The 19937-nt window shown below is 49.3% G+C and overlaps 1 protein-coding gene across 5 annotated transcripts in view; it reads right to left on the bottom strand.

Moving 5' to 3' along the window:
* NDST1 (N-deacetylase and N-sulfotransferase 1) overlaps positions 1 to 19937 on the bottom strand; it is a 99560-nt gene that overhangs the window by 76315 nt on the left and 3308 nt on the right. For 2 of the 5 annotated variants that reach the window (XR_012896390.1, XM_075900551.1), the window contains exon 1: positions 932 to 1163. The exons of 1 other annotated variant lie outside the window; for it this stretch is intronic. The gene's annotated coding sequence lies outside the window, so the exon portion shown is untranslated. Of the gene's footprint in view, positions 1 to 931; positions 1166 to 6855; positions 6913 to 19937 lie in introns of those variants that run through there. 2 more of the 5 variants (XM_075900553.1, XM_075900558.1) reach the window with 2 other exon arrangements.

The following is a 19937-nucleotide window of genomic DNA, read 5'->3' as shown; positions in this document are numbered from 1 at the left end:
GGCAATATTTGGAAGTGCGCCCTTTGCTATTTTGTAACCCATTCAGCCCTAGATGCCTTCCAGAAGCTGAGAGGGTCAATTCATGTCTGCAAAAGCCCTTTGAAGAGAAAGAGCAACCTAAGAGTCAAGCATTATGTCTAATTGATATTTATATACTATACTATATATATATATTTGCATTTTGAAATCATACTCCGGCAAGGGAAGAGCTCACACACAACCAGCCGGAAGGGACTCCGAGCAATCTGCCCCAATTAAAGAATGTGTTCTTTGCTCACACAAAAGAGACAAGAGTTTTAAAGCCTGCGTTTGTAGAAGCCATTGAAATGCAGACATCACCGCCCGCTGTACGCTGCCCCACCTCCGTCTAGCCAGATTATCCATTAAAATATTGGACTGAAAGCAATTTAAAGGGAGAAGAAGGGGGGGGGGGGAGTGGAAAGTTCCAAAGCGGGGCGGGGGGAGGCCATGACATGCACTGGCAACAGGACACCAGCGAAAGCCCCCTCGGCTGCCATGAATCCCGGACACATGGCTCGGCCGGCGCAGCGAGGACAAAAGTTTGTGCTGTTCTCTGGAATGCGGGGGAGGGCGGGCGAATTCCCCGCGAGGGACCCGATCCGGGACCCACGGGGCGTCCCTCGGGCTCTTACATCTCGGACTCACGCACCCCCGGGGGCCCCGCTCCCTGATCCCAGCAGGGACAGGGGGGGCTGCAGCGCCTCCCCTCAATCCCCCCCCTCCCCCGCTGTGTGCAGCCCCCAGCGAGCCGGGGCCTCCGCGCCCAGCTCCGCGCGGACCCGCTGGCGGGGAGAGCAGCCCAACTTTAGCCCCGTGCTCCGCGCCGGTGCAGCGGGGCCTGCAGGCGGCTCTGCGGCACGCGCCGCCCATTCATCCCCGGAGGAGCGTGCCCGGCCCGCAGCCCCGTTACCTGCCGGCCGCATGGCCCCGGCGCAGCCCCCGGGCTGCGGGCTAGGGAGCTGGGGGCGCCCGGGCCCCGCCTGCCTGCATGCAGCCCGTGGGGAGCCCGCCCGGCTCCGCTGCCGCCGGCCGGGGAGCAGGCTGCAGGCGCCTCGCAAAGGCCACGATGCCCGCTCCGCAGGGGGCGGCTGCTGCCCGGGGTTAACCCTGCCGGCCCCAGCCTCCTTCGCCAGCCCCTCCGCTCGGATCCGCCTCCCCGCCCGCCGGGGCTCCGCGCCGCCCCCAGCTCCACCCACCCCGCCGAGGGGCCCGAGCCCCGGCCAGCCGGGCTTGCAGCGGGGAGCAGCAGCCGCATGGCCGTTCCGTAGGGCAGGGCCCCCGAGCCACAGCCCAGCACACGGGCCCCGACTTCTGCAAACTGCGCCCCGCAGGCAGGGCAGCCAAAGCCTCCGGCTGGGGCAGGAGCCGGCCGGCAGCGCGGGTCAGACTGGCCGCATAGGAAATGCGCTTGCGACAGGGGCTCGGACGAGTTCGAGTTCAGAAACACGAGCCTCCCGTCTTGCTGACCCTGTGCCAAGGAGCAGAGTCAGACCCGCAGGCCGAACGCTTGACTCCAATCACAGATGAGGGGGAGAGAGTTTTATTTCGGAGATACAGCTCCTTGGAATAGAAGCTTTTTAGGGCATGGCCCCGCAGGTGCTCTGCCCAGAATAGGGGCCCCTTTGGTCTTTACAGAAGATTGCACAGAAGTCTTATTATCCCGCATTCTTTTTTTTTTTTTTTTGCTCAAGCAAAAAATACCGGGTGTCCGGTATTTTTTGGGAGACCATCTGGCCAGCCTAGGATTTCATGGTGCCCATATGCCTCACCCCCAGGCCATCGGAGCATCATAGTGACAGCGTGGAGACAGATGTTCCAGTTTCAAAAGCACAGGCCCCTACCATTTGAAACATCAGAGAATCTCAGCTATGTAGGTCCTATGACACATAGCTGAGCATCAGCTGGTAGAAACACCAGCACTGCATGCAATACTGGTGGTAGAAAAATGGTGAATATTCAGTGCAAAGAATTTTTGAAAGTATTAATGAAAACATTAAAAAAAAATTGAACCTTAGTGTTAAACAGAAAGGCTGTGTCTACACTGCACCCCTTTTCCGGAAAAGGGATGCACATGAGACAAGTCGGAATTGCAAATGAAGCGGGGGATTTAAATATCCCCCGCTTCATTTGTATAAACATGGCTGCCGCTTTTTTCCGGCTCGGGGCTTTGCCGGAGAAAAGCGCCAATCTAGATGGGATCTTTCGGAAAATAAAGCCTTTTCCGAAAGATCCCTTATTCCTCTTAAAATCAGGAATAAGGGATCTTTCGGAAAAGGTTTTATTTTCCGAAAGATCCCGTCTAGACTGGCGCTTTTCTCCAGAAAAGCCCCGAGCCGGAAAAAAGCGGCAGCCATGTTTATACAAATGAAGCAGGGGATATTTAAATCCCCCGCTTCATTTGCAATTCCGACTTGTCTCATCTGCATCCCTTTTCCGGAAAAGGGGTGCAGTGTAGACACAGCCAAAAAGAAATGTCTTATGCTGGTCTCAGGTAATGGGGCAGCTGCTATTTAGGCCTGGATCAGTAAAATGTTTTAAGGCTCACTATCTTGTTGTGTCTAGAAACAACAACTTTATATTTCAATTTGGAAACTCCTATATGTAATCAGAGCTTGATCAATTGCCCTGGCAGAGTAATATTTTTGGCTGGTAAATAAAACATCAGTAGTTTTTTCCCTATGATCTTGTGTTAGAGCACATGGCAGGTGGGTATATTTTGTGCCCAGAATGGTAACTTTTTATATTCAGCTCACCTCACACAAGTGCCAATACAAAATCTTAATACCATACAATGCCATCACGTATGCTGCACGTTCCATATATAGATAGATAGATAGATATGGTTTTCCCCCCCGAGTATTACTTGTTCTAAGTTTAGATCTTTCGTCCTGTGAATTTGGCCTTTTAATAATCCTTAGTACATTAAAAGTTATTACAAAGGTGAGACAATGGACCAAATTCAGCACCATCGTCAGCCTGTGCAGCTCCACTGATATCCTAAGTATATCACCTAATACTGGAGTACTTTAATACAACCCTATTCTATCTAAATACAGGAACTGGATGAAAAATGTATAGCGTGCATTGCTGTGAGGCCAGATGTCAGTGATGGTCTCTGATTGTCAAAGCCATGGCTGGGCAACGGAGATTAGATCATATATTCCTGACTCTGACGCGGCTTCAGTTTAACCATGTATAAAATGGGGATGATAACAGGGCAGTTGTAAGAATCAGTTTATGTTTGTACAGGCTGAACCTCTCTAGTCCGGCATACTCTGGTCCAGCAACATCCATGGTCCGGCATGATTTTAGAGAGCCGGATGTCCACTTATCATGAGCGTTGCAAAGTTTCCCACAGTCCCATAAAGTTTGTTTGCAGCCACCAGTCCTGGCTCTCAGTGTTCTGTGCTTTTGTTTAGCTCTAACTGACCCCTAACTGTCTTCTCTGAGCCCAGTAAGCAGTGGACGTGTTGGTAATCCTGCTAGACAATACTGATCTCCCGTGGTTCGGCAAATTCTTGGTTTAGCATCAGTAAGGCCTGAGGGTGCCAGATTAGAGAGGTTCCTCCTGTAAAGAGCTTTGAGAGCTTAAATAAAAGCCACTACATCTTGCAGAGCTGGTATTAATTACTATCATTTTAATTTGGTTAGCTAAAGATTCCCAGTAGCCAGAAAACAGAACTGGTTTGTGTGTCCTCCTGGAGCGGACTGAGAGTGCTGGAGAAGAATCTGAACTGGATTTTCAGTGCCCACTTGACTCTAACAGCACCACAAGTACAGTCCTTTCAACTGCGGCACAGGATTAACTGTCCAGTTTATGCCTTTCCATCATGCCCCTGTTCTGGAATCCGAGTTAATTCTGGCACTGGGTGGTGAATCAGAACCTTTTCTCACTCCATAAGAATGTCCAAACACCACAGTTCACTCAATATGTCCCCGGATCTGCAGCAAGGCCCAGCGGGGCTGCAGGAACCCAACCCATGCAGAATCGGGGCCTACGATTTCCACAGCTATTCATTCCTCCACTCCCTCCGCCGGATGTGCAAAACATTCCCTTCTCTCTCAGCTATTCATCTCAGCACCCCCACGCTGCGAAAAGGAAAAATTTTCTATATTGCAATCTATCGCACATTGGGCTACGGTGGATTAGCTGGAGCTATGCGATAATCTCTCAACCAAAGGGCCCCTGTGATTCCCCCGGCCTGGAATGTGTTTGATGCTCTTCTTAGAGATATTTCCATAAAGTCCCTTCTCTCACAGCCCTTCCCCAGAGGCAAGCTTGATGGGGTGTCCTGAAGGGTTAAGCAAGGCTCTGCTTTGGTATAATTGGCATGTCAGGCTGATGTCTCCTACAAAGAACCCTTTTATCTTCCTGTTGCTGTGTGCGTGCGTGTGTGCCTCTCATGTCAGATTCTAGAAGCCAATTAATTTTGAGGCTTCCCCACAACAGACCCAGGATTTGATATGAAGCTGCCGGGTCGTATAATTCCCGCTCAGACACTGGCTGAGAGATGAGCTCAAGGTGCCGCTTACAGCCAACTGCCAGCTGTACACTGGACTTGGGCTATGGCAGTTTCTGCTCCAACCTGCACAGACATTCCCTTCATTCCAGCAGGAGGAAACAGACTTGACACAGCTCACCGTTCTGTCCCTGCGCCCTTCCTTCTGCCCAGAGGCTGCTCTGGGCTCCCTAAAGACAAGACATGTAGAGACATCATCAGCCCAAGAGGAGCCACGCTTGGCTTAATCAGCAGCATGGTCTGCAAGAGTCTGTTTCCACACTTTGCCATGCGCCCAGGGCATAGGCTAGCCGGGCAGCTGCCCGGGATGCCAACCTATGGGGGACACTGATGGCAGCTGTAAGGGGTGCGCAGTGCCCGTTATAGCTGCCATCAGGCGCCACGCGCCTGGCTCCCAGATCGCAGGCTGCAGCAGCTCCCAGCAGCCACCCTGCAGTGTCCGCCCGGGGCAGGGACCGCATTAACCCCCGCAGCACCAGCCAGCAGCACCCTTCCCCAAGCGGGCGCGGGGCCCTGCATGGCCAGGCTTGGCCCGCCCCGGGCAGCGCGCCAGCAGCGGTAGCCAGGCTGGGCTGGGCTGGTCACGTGCGTCCTGCCACCGCCAGCTCTGCGCGCCTTCCCCCATGCGCCCTCTCCCAACCCCGGGGCACAATTAACCTGTCTGCCCAGGGCACCGGAATGGCTCAGTCCGGCCCTGCATGTGCCACAAGCAGGGATGCTGTTCTGGCATGGAGGATGGGCTGGTGCAGCATCTGTCTGTCTCTGCTATTCTGACATATGCTACAGCCACCATGCAGATGCAAGAGGAGAAGCAGCAGGAGCCCGTGTCAGGGACAGAGGAAGAGAGAAGAGAATAGATCAAAGTCCCCTCAGAAGCAGAGGTGAAAGGAAGTGGTCGGGCTCAGCCGTGAGCCAGGTTCAGGGCCCCGCCACACAGCGCAAATTTTGCTTTTGCCCCTGGGCGCCTAACACCCTCGTTACGCCTCTCCTCACATGACAAATCCCAAGCCCTAGATGGCTCATTCTGGGTCTCCAGGCATGTCTCGACTCCCGCCACATCACCCACAAATCTGTGCTTCATTATCCGGTCATTGTGGTTATTGCATGTCCTGAGGGAAAATGTCCAATGCTGGGTGAAGAAGATACTGTGGGGTTTGGTGTCCCACAGCCAATAAGAAAAAGATAGGATGCAAGATCTGTTTGGAATTTGGCCTCTGGCACAGTTCTCTGGGAAGTTTTCCCTTTAACCAACAGCCAAGGAAACAATTTCAGTCAAATCAAACCACCCACAAAACAATAAAACAAAACAAAACACTTAGCAGAAAGGAAGCAGAGAACCTCAGACAGTTATAACTGCTCTTGTTAGTAAATTTGCAAAAGCATCTATTGAAGTCAAATACTTTTCATCCTCAAAACAAGTTCACTTCCCTGGTGTTCTTTTTCTAAAGAGCTTTGAATGTTTTGTCCAATCCAGAGTAACTTGAATGTTCAGAAAACAAGACCAGGAATCTTTTCAAGTCTGACCTACTGTAATATGGGGGTGATTTTTTTCCAGCCTGAAATCATATCTGCAAGCTCAGAAATACTTATCTCCTCCATGAAAAGCATATTGAATACCCACTGGCCTATATCAGAGTCAGAGTTGGGGGAGCTACATAAAAATTATTGTGCAACAAGCCAGCCTTGAGTAATAAACAGCACATAACAAAACTCTGAGCACAATCTACATCTACACAGTTCACAACCTCCAGTGGTAAAGTTTTCCACTGACTAATTATGCTTGTGGGAAAGGAATTTGTTAAACATTTGGCTCAGCATTTATGAATACATTCTTTTTTAGAACTGTCTCACCCGTTGGGAACATAAGGTTGCTTGGAAAGACATTCACATAGATCAGTACCAGGTTTACCATAATAAATAAAATCAATTGGTTTTTTCCCTCTTCATTTTTCAGCTGCAAATTTAAAGGGAACCAATTTCATTCCTGCACAATAGGAGTTACAGGGGCTCTGCTGAGACACAGCTATTTGAAGTGAGTCTAGCAGCTTCTCTCTGTCACGTCTCCAATGTATTAGTCAACATCTGCAGACTCCTAAAGAGATAGGGACAAATCATGGTCCCATTGAATTCAATGCAAAATTCCGATTGATTTTCCTCGAACCCGGAATTTTCCCTTGAAGTATATGCCAGTTCCTTAAGCCCCAGAATGGCTCTCAGAATGGTTTTTTGATTCACACATTTTAAATATCTATTTTAACTGCTTTTCTAACTGAAAACCCCCCCACCCTTATAAGTGAATTGAAAAGCTTTTTACCTGCTAACAGCTGCATTCAGGTCACAGAGTTTCTGCTACAGAAAGTTCTTAACATCACTGGGGTGAGGAGAGAAGAAGAAAAGATGTAGTGTTGGTGAAAGGTGCCATTTTGACAGAACAGAGACCAAAGTCCTCTGATTATCTATAGGATGGGTACTGCAGAGGAAGCAGACAATAGAACAGTGCAAATAACGGATTTTCAATTCAGTGGCAGTTCCAAAAACATTTTTTTAAATGGGTTGGATTGATCCACATCTGAAATGTTTCAAAATTTTCACTGAATTGAAAAAAAAAATCCATGTGGGGCTTTGTTCCAGAACCGGGATTCAAACCCACCTCTCCTGCAAGTGCCCTACCACTACCCGGGGTTCCCCGCCTGTGATTGGCGGACCCCTGGTGGTCTGCAATGGTACTGTAGGGGATCCGCGGAAAATTTAAAATAGAAATTAAAATAAATATACGTAGCCTCCTCGCAGCCAGTCCTTCAACCCGTGTTGCTTCTCACGGCTCGGGAAGCAATGTGCGCTGAGGGATGTGCAGGCATGGCTATACTGTTGTGGGGGGGTCCATAAAATGTTAATAGATTGAAAAGGGGTCCGTAGGCTGGAAAAGGTTGGGAGCCGCTGCACTAGGCTAAAAGTGGGAAGGTGGTAGGGATACTGGCAGCAGCATTGCCACCTCTTTTCTGGTTGTTCTGTGAATGGCAAAAAGCGCCTCAAATTTGTGCGTCGTTTCCAGTCACCCAAAACTGCACTTTTCCTGGAACGAACTCTTCGCCGGAATCGTTTTGCCCAGCCCTAGCAGACAGTACGCTTTGGCCCCTTGTGATTCTACCGCCAGCGTGCTTTTGCCCTGTAGGCAGGTGGAAGTTCCCTTACTGCCCTTGCGGTCTTGGCCTCTCTTCAGAGACAGCCAAGGAGGTTGTGGCGTTGGGGGGTTATTGTCCAACGGCAGACAGCTGCCTGCCAGGAACAGAACCAAGAACGGTGAAGGCAGTTGTCACATGTCATCCAAGAGGCTAATGCCTACCTTGCAGCTAGGAGCATGCTTCCTAGGGTGGGTAGACAGCCACACCAGGTCTGCTCAGGCAAGTGTGCTAAAAATAAATAGCAGTTTAGCTCAGGAAAACCTGGGAGGTGGACTAGCTACCTGACCCCAGGTACATACACAGGCAAGTAACCTGGGCCGCCATCTATGCTACCCCCAGCTGTCCTGCTATTTTTAGAGCACTAACTCAAGCAGAGCTAGCATAGGCTTGTCTGCCTGGGCCAGGAAGCATGCTTCTAGCTGCAGAGTGCAGACACGCCCTGAGTCACTACAAATCTGGGCTCCCTTCCCACTGCAGCTGATGAGCTGGGCACACCCTTAATGACCTCGTGTAGCAGGGGAGAAAAACTGGAATCCTGATTTTGGATTTCTACAGAGCCAGAGTACCAGCTAGGTGGTTTTAAAGCAGGAGTGGGAAACCTTTTTTGGGTCAGGAGCTCCAAAAAAAATCAGTTGGGGGGCCACACCCAGGTGAGAAGCAAAAATACCCCAAACCTTCACATGGCCCCCGACCGAGAAGGAGAAAGATTCTCCCCACATTCCCCTCACACACCAGAACCTGGGGGGGGGGGGGGTAGTAGATTTTCTGTGATCCAGCCCCATGGGGAGGGACAGCAGGGGGCTGGCATACCAGCACAGGTTCCCTCATGTTGAGGCAGAACCCCGAGCATCAGGGGCTGGACCCAGGCAAGCTGGGGGGCTACATCCAGCCCCTGGGTGTTAGGTTCCCCACCCCTATTTTAAAGAGAAACAGTAGAAACAGTTCAAGTGTTTTCATTGAGTCAGAGGAGCTCAGAAGCCCTGAATTCCATTTGCAGGATCCACATGTCTGTGGGTTTCCCACCCATCGGGAGGCTGTTGCCAAAGAGCAGCTGGGATTTTAATTAGCCAGGAGGAGCTAAATCTGGGGCATGTTTTAATGCAAAGCAACATAACAGGTTCAGGTGCTGGCCGCTCCCTGGAGCATGTGTCATACAAAGAGAGTTCCACGGGGGACTCCTCTCTGCTAGCAAGTAGGTGGCTTGCCTCTCAGCCATCTATCTTGCGCCTTTCCCACTTGGGCAACTAATGGGCTATTCTAAGTGTTTGCACTGGCAGCTAGAAAAACCCAGAACTGCTGGCTCTGTATACAGCTGCCAGTATACAGAGTCTCTGATGGAAGGAGAGGAAGGAGCCTTCCCTTTGGATGTGAAAGGAGAAAATATTCTTCCCATGCAGTGCCTAGAAGGACTCGGTACATTTCCTCGTGGCTATAGAATTGCTGTGTGTTTTATTAGAAGCTCCTATGGCAGCCTGGTTTGGTTTTGTTACTATCAAGTGGGGGTTTGCAGCTTCCTTGCCCCTGGGTCACATCTGTTTCTTAACCATCTGTAGGTGGGTCTGATCCCCCTGCCAGAAGACAAGGCTGTGTGTGATCTTCCCTGCCCCATCCTTTCACACACACCCAGCTGCTTCTTTGCAGCCCTCCTGGGAGAAATTCATCCAGGCTTGTTCCCTTCCCACTTCACCTTTCGAGCTTGGATGGGTCACGCAGATTCAGTTCCACGCCTGACCGCCACCTGACAAGTGACTGGTTGATGTATGAACTCTGCCGACCCGCCCCCGGCTTGTGGGAAACTACCATAGTTACCGGAAGGTTATGACTAATGAAGAAGCTAAGAGAAGTCTGAATAGGAAGAACAGACAATTAGACAAGGCTCAAGGAGGCAAATGGAAACTGTGGAAAACCTCATCGCTTTTCTGTGGCATTTTCAAACCAGCATGGTAATGACTGCAAAAGTCCACCTTCGAGAGAGGAGATGGGGAGTTAACATCGTTTATTGGACCGACTTCTGTTGGTGAAAGAGACAAGCTGCTGAACCATGTAGAGCTTTTCTTCAGGTTCAGATATTACCTCAGTATCTAGAGACTTCAACCAACCAAGATGGAGGCATCATGAGGCCCAGTGTTGTGTCCAATGTTCTTGCCCTGAAGGGCTCACAATCCAAACAGACAAGGCAGACAAAAGGTGGGAGGGGAAACAGAGCACAGAGATGAAAAGTGACTTGTCCGAGGCCGGGCCATAACGAGGAACAATGCCCTTCTTTCTCCCCTGCCCAAAATGCAAACTCCACCATCCGTCACAAGAGTGCAGCTCGCGTCACCGGAACCCCCGGCTGGAATTACAGCAGCCTTAATTAATGTATGTGGTAAGGGAATCCTATCCGCCATGAAACGTAAAGATCCATGATATAGATGGCAAAAGCTCAAGGAGACAGGATGGACCCTGGGGAGGGGAAGGAGGGAGGGAAGAGTTACCTGGGTGGAAGTGAGCATGGGGCATTTAGTTTGCACAACACAAAAGCATTCGGAACAGCACGCCCCATGAGAGTGTGCAGTAGACTCCTAAGGGAAGCCAGAGAAGCTCGAAGGCTTGCGTCATTTAATTGCAGAGCAGACAAAGCCCTCGACAATCATCTGTAGGGAAGGATGCTGCATTGGTTGGGGAATGGTGTCGTTAGAGGTGGCAGCTGGAACACACTTTTGATAGTTCCCAAACTGTCACTTTTTTGTGCTTGTACCATTAGTGCCAGAAATCTCTTCCGGCTTCCAGAAAGTGCCAGAACAGTACTCCAGAGCATTTGGGCACGGTTCATGCCCTGGGACTCGGTGACTCGGGGTGGGTGAGATTCTGTGCCTGCATTGGGCAGGGGGTCAGACTAGATGATCATAATGGTCCCTTCTGACCTTAAAGTCTATGAGTCCATGAGACTGAAGAAGTTTTTAATTCCTATGAGATGCCTTGTGGGAACTCATCTATAGACTGGATCACCAGATGACTGACTAGATGGATGGATCATTAAGGGTACATCTACACAGAACGCTTATTTTGAAATAAACTATTTCGGAACTGTTTTTCCAAAATACCGTATATTCCGGCGTACAAGACGACTTTTGATGTTAAAAAACATCCCCCAAAAATCGGGGGTCGTCTTGTACGCCGGGTATACATCCCAGGCGCACCTGGGCTGCCCCCCCCGCCGGCTTCCCCCGAGGCTTTGCAAAGCTGCTGCGGCTTTGCTCCCAGTGCCTCTGGTCTGCTGGGGATCGTCTCCAGCAGACCAGGGACACCGGGAGCAAAGGAGGCGGAGGGGCGCTGGGGTATAAGATGAAACCCTATCTTTTAATTAAAAAATTAGGGGGTCGTCTTATACGCCCAGTCGCCCTATACGCCGGAAAATACGGTAGCTTATTTCTAAATAGCACATCTACACCAGTGGTGCTCAACCTTCTTTAATTCACAAACCCCAGGGCCGGAAAAAGTTTTGTTGAGGAAAAAAAAAGGAACATTTTGTTGCGGCCCCTTTAATTTAAAGTGCCAGTCCGTTCCCCTGCCACTCCCTCCACCCCCGTTGGGTGCCGAGCCAGGAAAACAAAATGGCGGCCAGCCCGGCCCTGCGACCCCCACAGGAAGACAGCTGCGACCCACGGGTTGCACACCGCTGTCTACACTGCAGGGAAGACTCAAAATGAGTCCGAGGCAGGCTTCCCTAATGTGGACGTGCTACCTCGAATTAGAGCCCCAGGAGGCACTGGGGAGTAATAATTTTGAATGGCCCTGGGGAGCAGCTATTTCGAAATAGCAGCAGTGGAGCGTCCACACTACTGCTATTCCGAAATAGCTATTTTGGAATAGGCGTTATTCCTCGTGGAATGAGGTTTACAGATTTTAAAAGAAGCCGTCTTATTTTGAAATTATTTTGAAATAACAGAATTGCCGTGTAGATACTCACTTTGTTATTTTGGAATAACTGTGCTGTGTAGATGCACATTGATGACTGTCCGAAGCATGGAAAGGCCACGGCCTTCATACCGCCAATCCAATGCCATATTGTCACTATGTGCTCTGACTAGGTTAGCCCCACGGGTCACCTTCCCATACCGGACTGGCCATCGTCTTTCAGTCAAGGCCTGCACAGCGCCCCCACCAGGAACCATCACCTGCCAGTCAGTCAGTCAGATGGATTTAAGCCCAGTGTTGCTCTGCCTCTCTGAACAGTTATATTGCCCTTCTAACATGGTTTCTGAGCAGGTGGATTCAACCGAAGCCTTAACCCATCTCTGGACTGCAAGGGCAGCTGCTTTGCTCTGATGATTTTTTTTCCTCAAAAGCTCCTTGGATCCTGCTGCTTTTTCTCCCCACTTCCCCATAATCAGATACAATCCTCTGTCATCACATTTAGTCCCCGCGGAGGCAGCTGTGATGTCGGAAGCAGAGGGCTCCGATGCTAGAAGAGCAATAAGCAGCAGGCGAATTTGTTAGAACTCTCTGCTCTCATGCCAGCGGCTGCTAATAACAAACACCACAAAATACAGGAGCAGGAGCAGCTCAATAAAGGATTTCACGTTTTTTTCTTGGACTACCAATGAATCTGTTAGCTTCTTTGAGAGACGTGGGAAACAATCCAAACCTTAAATAGCTCTCCGCAGTAGTGCTCTCAGGCCACCAGTGAGATGTCGTGCATCCTCTGAGGGACCTCTGAAAATAGCCTCCATTCTTTTCTGCCTGGCCTAGGGTTGCCAGGTGTCTGGTTTTCGCCTGGACAGTCCTGTATTTGTGGCCCCTGTCCATTTCTCTTGGACGGAAAGCCAGCAGGGACATTCTTCCTCTGCCATGCCTGGTGGGGGGGATAGCGGGGAGTGAGAAGCGTGGGGATTTTTAAAGGCACAATGTCCTTTTTTTTTCTGCTCAAAACCTTTGGCCCTGCATGTGGTTTTTTGTTTGTTTTTGTTCTTTGGGGTTTTTTTGGCTCAACAACTTTAGTCCCCCTTTTTTGTTTTTTTGTTTTTTTTTTTTTACCCTCAACCAATTTTTTTCCTGCCATATTCGGGATTTTTTTGTGAAAATATCTGGCAACCCTATCTGTCCCTATATTTTTAAAAGCTGCAGAGGGGTAGCCAAGTTAGTCTGTAAACTAAAAAAATAATAAATAGTCTAGTAGCACTTTAAAGACTAACAAAACATGTAGGTGGTATCATGAGTTTTTGTGGGCACAGCCCACTTTTTCAGAAGTGCTACTAGACTATTTGTTGTTGTTTAAGTTTTTCCTGTATTTGTAGTCAGATATAAACATTTTCATGTAGTATATAAGGTCAGAATCCTGTTCGGCTTCTGAAACTAGGCAGGATCAGGCCAAGGAAGGATAATGTATAGGTGACTAAATCAAACCCAATGTATCTTTCCCAAGACTATCTTTGATATTTTCTATCTTTTCTCTCATACTTGTATAGTCAGAATGGGAAAACAGTCACTTTTTGGTTGTCTTAATGAAAAACCTTACAAGTTTCAAAGGGTTTTTTTTTCCACAGTAGAGGGGATTCAAATCTCCTGATGATAATCGTTCTAAAACAGAATATATCCCAGCTCCTGTGCTACCATTCACAGCTACAAAATCTATGCCTAGTACATTAGTCGTCTGACTGCCCTACAGAGAACGATGTATATTAAAAGCTCCCATGTAGCCCCTTATGAGAAAATGTTCTGTATATTAAAATTTCTACATCCAACCCCTTGTGGGAAGAATTCCCAGAGACGTCCTTACATTCCCACACAGATACATTTTCACAAGAATGACATAAAAATGTTATTTAGCTATATTGCAGGGAGTTAACGGGATATTAACTGCATTACAGATCAATTTAGTTCTAATAGACATCTCTCTGACACAAGGTGATACATACAGTTGGGCCACATTAGCAGATAAGATTTGTCTAAAATTCTTCTGGGATTGGACATCGGCCAAGTGAAGCCGACTGATCCTAAGGCCCAAAATGTGGACAAGGGTTTTATAGTAGATTTTGCTAGTATTTTGGGGTTCCTTTAAGGTTAGAGTGGCCACTGACACATTCTCGCAATGCAGGCCGAGTTGTCCTGGCTCCCCAGTTTGACCTCCCACGGGAAGTCACGCTGCACAAAAGATGCCATTTTGCAGAGCTCCCGAAGGGCGTGGCCTTGCATGCACCATGTGTGTGAGGTCATGCCAGTGAGGCACTCAGCCAAATGGCATCTTCCGGGATTGTCACTGGACAAAATCACATCCGGTTTTACATCAGTCACAGAGGGCAAATGAGACAAACCCAGGCCTGTCCGGCTTACACCTGGACAAATGGCCTTGATTCAAACCTTAATGGTAATCTTGCCATTGACTTCCATGCACACTGGGTCAACCCGAGCCCACCTCCAGCGAGACGTTTCTTTGATAGCTCAGCAAACGGAGGAGAGCTCGGTATGGTCCAAGTCCCTTGTCTGGGCATGATCACACAAGCTAGGAGTTTTGCCGTCCATTTCAATGAGCTCAAGATTGGCACTTGAAGGAGGTTCCGTGTTCGTTTTGAATCTCTGAGCGCTTGCCGGTGTGGAGTTAAGATCCTTCCCTAAAGAAAGGCATGGACTCTCACGCCTTTGTGAGTTTATGGCAGCGGTCAAGAGTGCAGGCCAGCGTCTTCAGGCGAGAAGAGCTGAGTCAGGGCAGTCAGGAGTCCGGGATCCAGGTCTACTTGCAGAAGTTACACCAGTTGAATAGTAACTGATTTATAAATCAATACAAGCTTGGTCTGCACTTAAAAAGCCTTACTGGCGCTGCTAGATCTTGTAAGGGAGGTGATTTTTTTCATACTTCATGATGCCATATTGTTTCCAAGGGGTAGCCATGTTAGTCTGTAACTTTAAAAACACTGAGTAGTCCTGTGGCCCCTTAGAGATTATATACAGGTTCACCTCTCCTGCCTTTAACATCTGGATTTTCACATCAAAAGCTACGAATGAGACACTTCAAGCCCACTTACTTAGCCTCATTAACACAGGTCCTACAATAGGACCAGTGATTCCCAACCGTCGGGCCGTGGACCTCTGGCTGCCAGACCACGGTGGCTTTGGGGACTGGGGCTGAAGTACTCCGCTCTTGCCGTGGCATTTGGGAGAGGAAGGTCCAGCCCCGCCTCTCAGCCAACTAGCATCAGGCAGGGCGGGGTTTCCCCCCGGCCGCAGAAGAGCTCTTCCCCGTGCAGCAAGAGGGCTGAATGAGCCACTCCGCGTGGCCCTCTCGCCACGCAGCCGGAAGAGACCCCGCCCCTGCCTGATGCTGGTTGGCTGAGAGGCGGGGCAGGACACGCCTCTCCCAACAGCTGTGGCGGGAGGGGAGGTGCTGGGCAGAGTACCCCAGCCACAGCCACGTAGGCAGCAGCGCAGGGGTAAGTGAGGGGGCAGGGCTAGTGCTGGGGGTCTCTGGAGGCTGAGACAGTGAGGGAGGCAAGGCTGGCACTGGGAGGCTGTGGGGACAGGGCTAATACTGGGGGCTGGTACTGGGGGGAGGCTCTGTGGGTGTTGGTGCAGTGGGGCTCTGGAAACAGGAGGCTCGTACTGGAGGGTCTGGTGGTGGAGGCTTTAAGGGGTGTGGGGGCTGACCCTGAGGCGTTTGGGATGGGGGGCTGGCACTGTGGGGCTCTGAGGGCAGGAGGCTGGCACGGGGGGGGGGACTTCAGTGCAGGGAACTCTGGAGTCAATGGCTGAGGCCGGGGGGTAGTGGAGGGGTGGGGAGCTCTAGGGGTTAGGGCTGACACTGGGGGACTCTGGAGGCAGGGGCTTTTGGCAGACCGGTAACATTGTATTTGCATGTTTGCATATTCATCACTCACATAATGAATAAGCAAATATGCAAATACAATGTTACCAGTCCGCCAAAAGTTTGTGAATGGGTTTGCTGGTCCCTGGTATCAAAAAGGTTGGGAACCACTGCAATAGACTAGTACTTCTTCTGATGTTTAGACAGACAGATAGATAGATGGGATGAGTAGGGATAGATTGATATAGATTTCTGTGATTTCCACTCTAATTCATCTGATGAAGTGGGTTTTACTCACAAGAGCTCTGATTCTATATATATTCATTAGTCTCTAAGGACTACTTGTTGTTTTTAATGTCATGTTGGTACAAGACACTTTACACAGCTAGAGCTTATTTTGTATGACAGAACCAGAGTAAACTATACTGGTCTAAGCATTTTATAGCAGTATAACTGTGTATACACTGCAGGCGGAATTACTTCCCTAATTATATTGGCATGGTTAAAGCAGGAAAGTTTGTGAGTGTAGACAAGGCTTTAGGTCACACCTAATCCTAGAGTTTGATCAGCACACGTTCTGATGGCATTCAAAGGTCGACTATCACTTAGGCACGTGATTGCTTGGCTGCTCGTGTTGGCACTGTGCACACTCACCAGGAGTGCTTGGGTCGATGGAAAACGTGGTACTCCCCCGGTATAGTTACCCACATGTGCCCTGTGCCACCATCTGGTTTGCTGCCTTGTAGGACACTTCCACGGTGGTTTGCGAGACACCAACAACTGGCCCAGTGATTTCTGGGTCAAGATCTCAGTGTGGCACTTTCTCCATCCCATAATGTTTGTTCCAGCCCATAATTTTTGTGCCTTTTAAAAACTCCCACAGTCCTAGATGATGCTTTGCAGTCTCTACCTTCTCTCTGGCAGAAGCATGGACCTTGCAGAGCGCCGTACAATTCTGATGTCTAATGCCAATTCTCCTGTTTATTCAGAACTCAAACAAGCATTACAACATCTGGGTGTGCAAGGAGGACGAGGCAAAGGGCCTATGCTAAGCTCTGACCCTCAGCTTTGATTCCCAGTTTTAACTCTGGCTTGACCCATGTCTCGGGGTAATTGGCCATTGACTCTGGAACGGTTCCATTCCCCAAACTGGAAGCCTGCTCTTACTACTAGACCGGGCTGCCTACATCTTGATCCATAAACAGTTGCTGCCAAGACAATATGACTAGATCGCATATATCCAGAGACCATATAGATCCCAAAACAGGCACCAAATGGTAGAGAACAATGACTTGCCTTCCTCTTCATATAGCCGATTACTTTATTCCATAAGTAACAATAATGCCTGTCCTTCAGCCACCTATGTAATGCCTATCGATGTATGGTACTTATATGGCGCCCATCACCATAGTTTCATAGAACCTTACAATCTTTAATCTATTTATCCTGACAACCTCCTTCTGAGGTTATTATCCCCACTTTACAGATGGGGAACTGAGGCAGCGAGGAATTAAGCAACTTGCCCAAGATCATACAGGGAACCAGCAGCAAAGAAATGAACCCAGTTTTCTTGAGTCTCAGACTAGCAATCTGGGCTGTCCTCTCTCTTTTCTCAGGATGGGCTGCTCCTGCGGTGAATTTATTCATAGCTCCATCATCACACAACTGGAGAATTATCTGTCTAGGTATCAAGATTATTGCAGAGTTGGCCAACATATAGATAACAAGCATCAACCTAGCTAGGTATCTCCAGTTATCCGTAAAGTCTTCTGGGGTAGAGCTACTTTGATGGTAGGGAAGCTTTCTGGAGCTTCTATTATAAAAAAAGCAACAGGTACAAACAACTTTTCATGCCTCTTTTACTCATCCCAAGGGCATGAAAAGAGGCTTAAACACAGTTAAATGTCCTTTGCAGATCACTTTTAAATAAATAACATGACCAACTCTAATTGACCTTTGATCCAGGTTGAAACTTTGAGTCTTGTGCAATGGACCCCGTCGATCGGCGCTCTCTCAGACCTAGAGGGTTAGTACCTGCCAGTTTACTGTGACAGAATCCCCCGTCCCCTCCCCAGTCTTTGCCACTTGAAGGTTTTCATCTAAGAATCTGAATGCAATGCAAGATGACAGTGATGATGTTAAAGTAAACATGCCTCATCAGAGAAACAGCAGCTGGAAGGGTGCCCGCCAGCAATAGCCAAGTAATGATTTCTTATCCAACAGGACTTCCCACTCATTTCTAAATCTATCCTGGGCTGCCGAGCCATGACAGTTTGAATGAAAGATATATCATAAAATTAAGGGAGATTTAAAATGGCTCATCAAAATACACAGCGAAACCCTAACAGGAGAAAGAACCTGGTGTATCTTTTAAACCTCTCTTAAAATGAATGCAAAATGAAGGTGCCTCTTGCCAGCTGAGTGGGAAGTGGCAGGTTGGCTGTTTTATGTTGTAAACACCTCCCACCAGCTCTCCTGAAAGATGAATTAGGTGTGAAACAGTCTTGAATTAGATTAAATCAAGGTGTGTATTAACTTATTTCAGATCTGTCCTTCAATATATCTGCTTCTTGGCCTGATTCTTACTTCCCACACTTGGCACAAGAATGTGTATGGTGGGAAGGGGAGGTGATTTTAAAACACTTCCCCATTCTACATTCTGATGGCCAAAACTCAGCCTCAGGGCTGCTCCAATTTATACTTGTGGGCCCAAGGGGCCGTGAACTGCTCAAGCAATGTTCCCTCTAATTTATTGCATCCATGTGTGGAATAAACGTTGATGCACCCCAAGCCATGTGCGAATGGGCACCAACAGTAGAAGCCCAAACCTAGCTGTAGGTGATTGCTCATCAGCTGGGTGGCACTTGGAGCTCTTCTGAGCGGCCGCATTAGTGCACAACTAACAGGGAATTCTGCCCATGAGGCAACAAATAATTGGATCCAACGACGGCTTTCCCAGGGCTGATGTTTTCAAGGAAAATTAATCAAGACACCACGGACCGAGGCCCACCAGAAGACATCATCTCCCAGCTAGCAGCCGATGACAAAACAGTATTTTGCTGCTTTTTCCCTTTGTGGGTGATGCTGTGTGAGGGCCCATGGCCATCGAGCAATGCAGGAGGGGTCCTAGTCTATGGACTCCTGTGACGACTTAGGAACAGACACCTTCCAACTGAGAGCGCGCAAGGAAGACACAAGCTCTTCAAGGGGCTGAATGGTCACCGCCTCCAACTGCTCAAAATCTAATCGAGTTTAGGTAAAGGATTGGGGGAGGCTGGAAATGTAGTCGCTGGTTTTCTCTCTTTCGTATCTGGGACAGCCTCAGTTACTCAGACTCGTGTGCGTGTGTGTGCTTTATCCCAGAGTAATCTTAGACCTTTGAGGGCCCACGCACCAGCTCCGACCTGTGCCTAGTTTTCCTTCTACTTCCCAGGACTCAGAGAGCTGGGAGCAGACAAGTGACAGCACCCTGGAGTAAGAGCCTGCCTACAGCCCGACCTGGGGAAGGAGAGGGGAGGACTCCCTGCTGAGGTATATGAGGGGCCATTTGGGAGCCTTTCCATAGTGAGGAGAAGGCTTTGGGAACCAATTGGTTTGGTAGGAGGAATCCCTGAGGAAGCTGAAGTGGAAGTTCAGGACAGGAGGGTTGGACTCTCGTTCCATTAGTACCAAACAGGACCCCAGCAGGGGAGAGTGTGCATTGAAAATGGAAGGGTGGTTTTACAGAGGAGAGGAGGCAAGACAGGCACGGGATGGGGCACAACGCACACTCGCGCTGATACAATCGTCTTGAAGGTTGTGTGAAAGGTGAGGGCCGACATTGCAACAAATTACAAATGCTGTAGGTGACCTGAGCATTGGGATGTGTGCGTATTTTGGTTTGGTTTAATAAGGAAGGTTGTAAGAAAAACAAGCGAAAAGTGAAACAATTGCGTGAGATAAGCCACCCCCGGTCACACTTCAGGGTTGTTAAGAGACAGTGCTCGACACATCAGTTGTGAAGATTCTACCCACTGGCTCCAGCCAAGTTAAAAGGCTTGTTTTGCCATGCAGGGCCAAGGCTGGAAACTACTGGTTCAAAAGAAACTCTAGGTGGTGAAAAACTCCCTCTCCCTCTCAAAGGGGACAGTTGCTCAGACAGCTGTGAGGAGCTGTTCAGATTAAGACCAACACCTGCTGGAGTGTCTTAAGTAACTAGACCTGCCTGACTCGCCATCATAGCGTCGGAGGGCTTTAGGGCAGACAGATGTATGTGTAGACCAGGGCTACTCAACACGTGGCCCGCCGTGCAGTTTGGGTTTACGGGGGCTCAACACACGGCCCACGGATGGGATCCTTTGAACATAGCCTCCACTGGGAACACGCTCCACAACGGTGAAGCATCTCCCAGGAAGGGTGAGCATTGAAAGACGCAAGTGAATGGGTTGGCTGAAA

Source organism: Pelodiscus sinensis, chromosome 17 (assembly GCF_049634645.1).
Source record: "Pelodiscus sinensis isolate JC-2024 chromosome 17, ASM4963464v1, whole genome shotgun sequence".
NCBI lineage: Eukaryota > Metazoa > Chordata > Testudines > Trionychidae > Pelodiscus > Pelodiscus sinensis.
The sequence above is the reverse complement of the archived record's forward strand: the minus strand, read 5'-3'. Positions and strand labels throughout refer to the sequence as shown.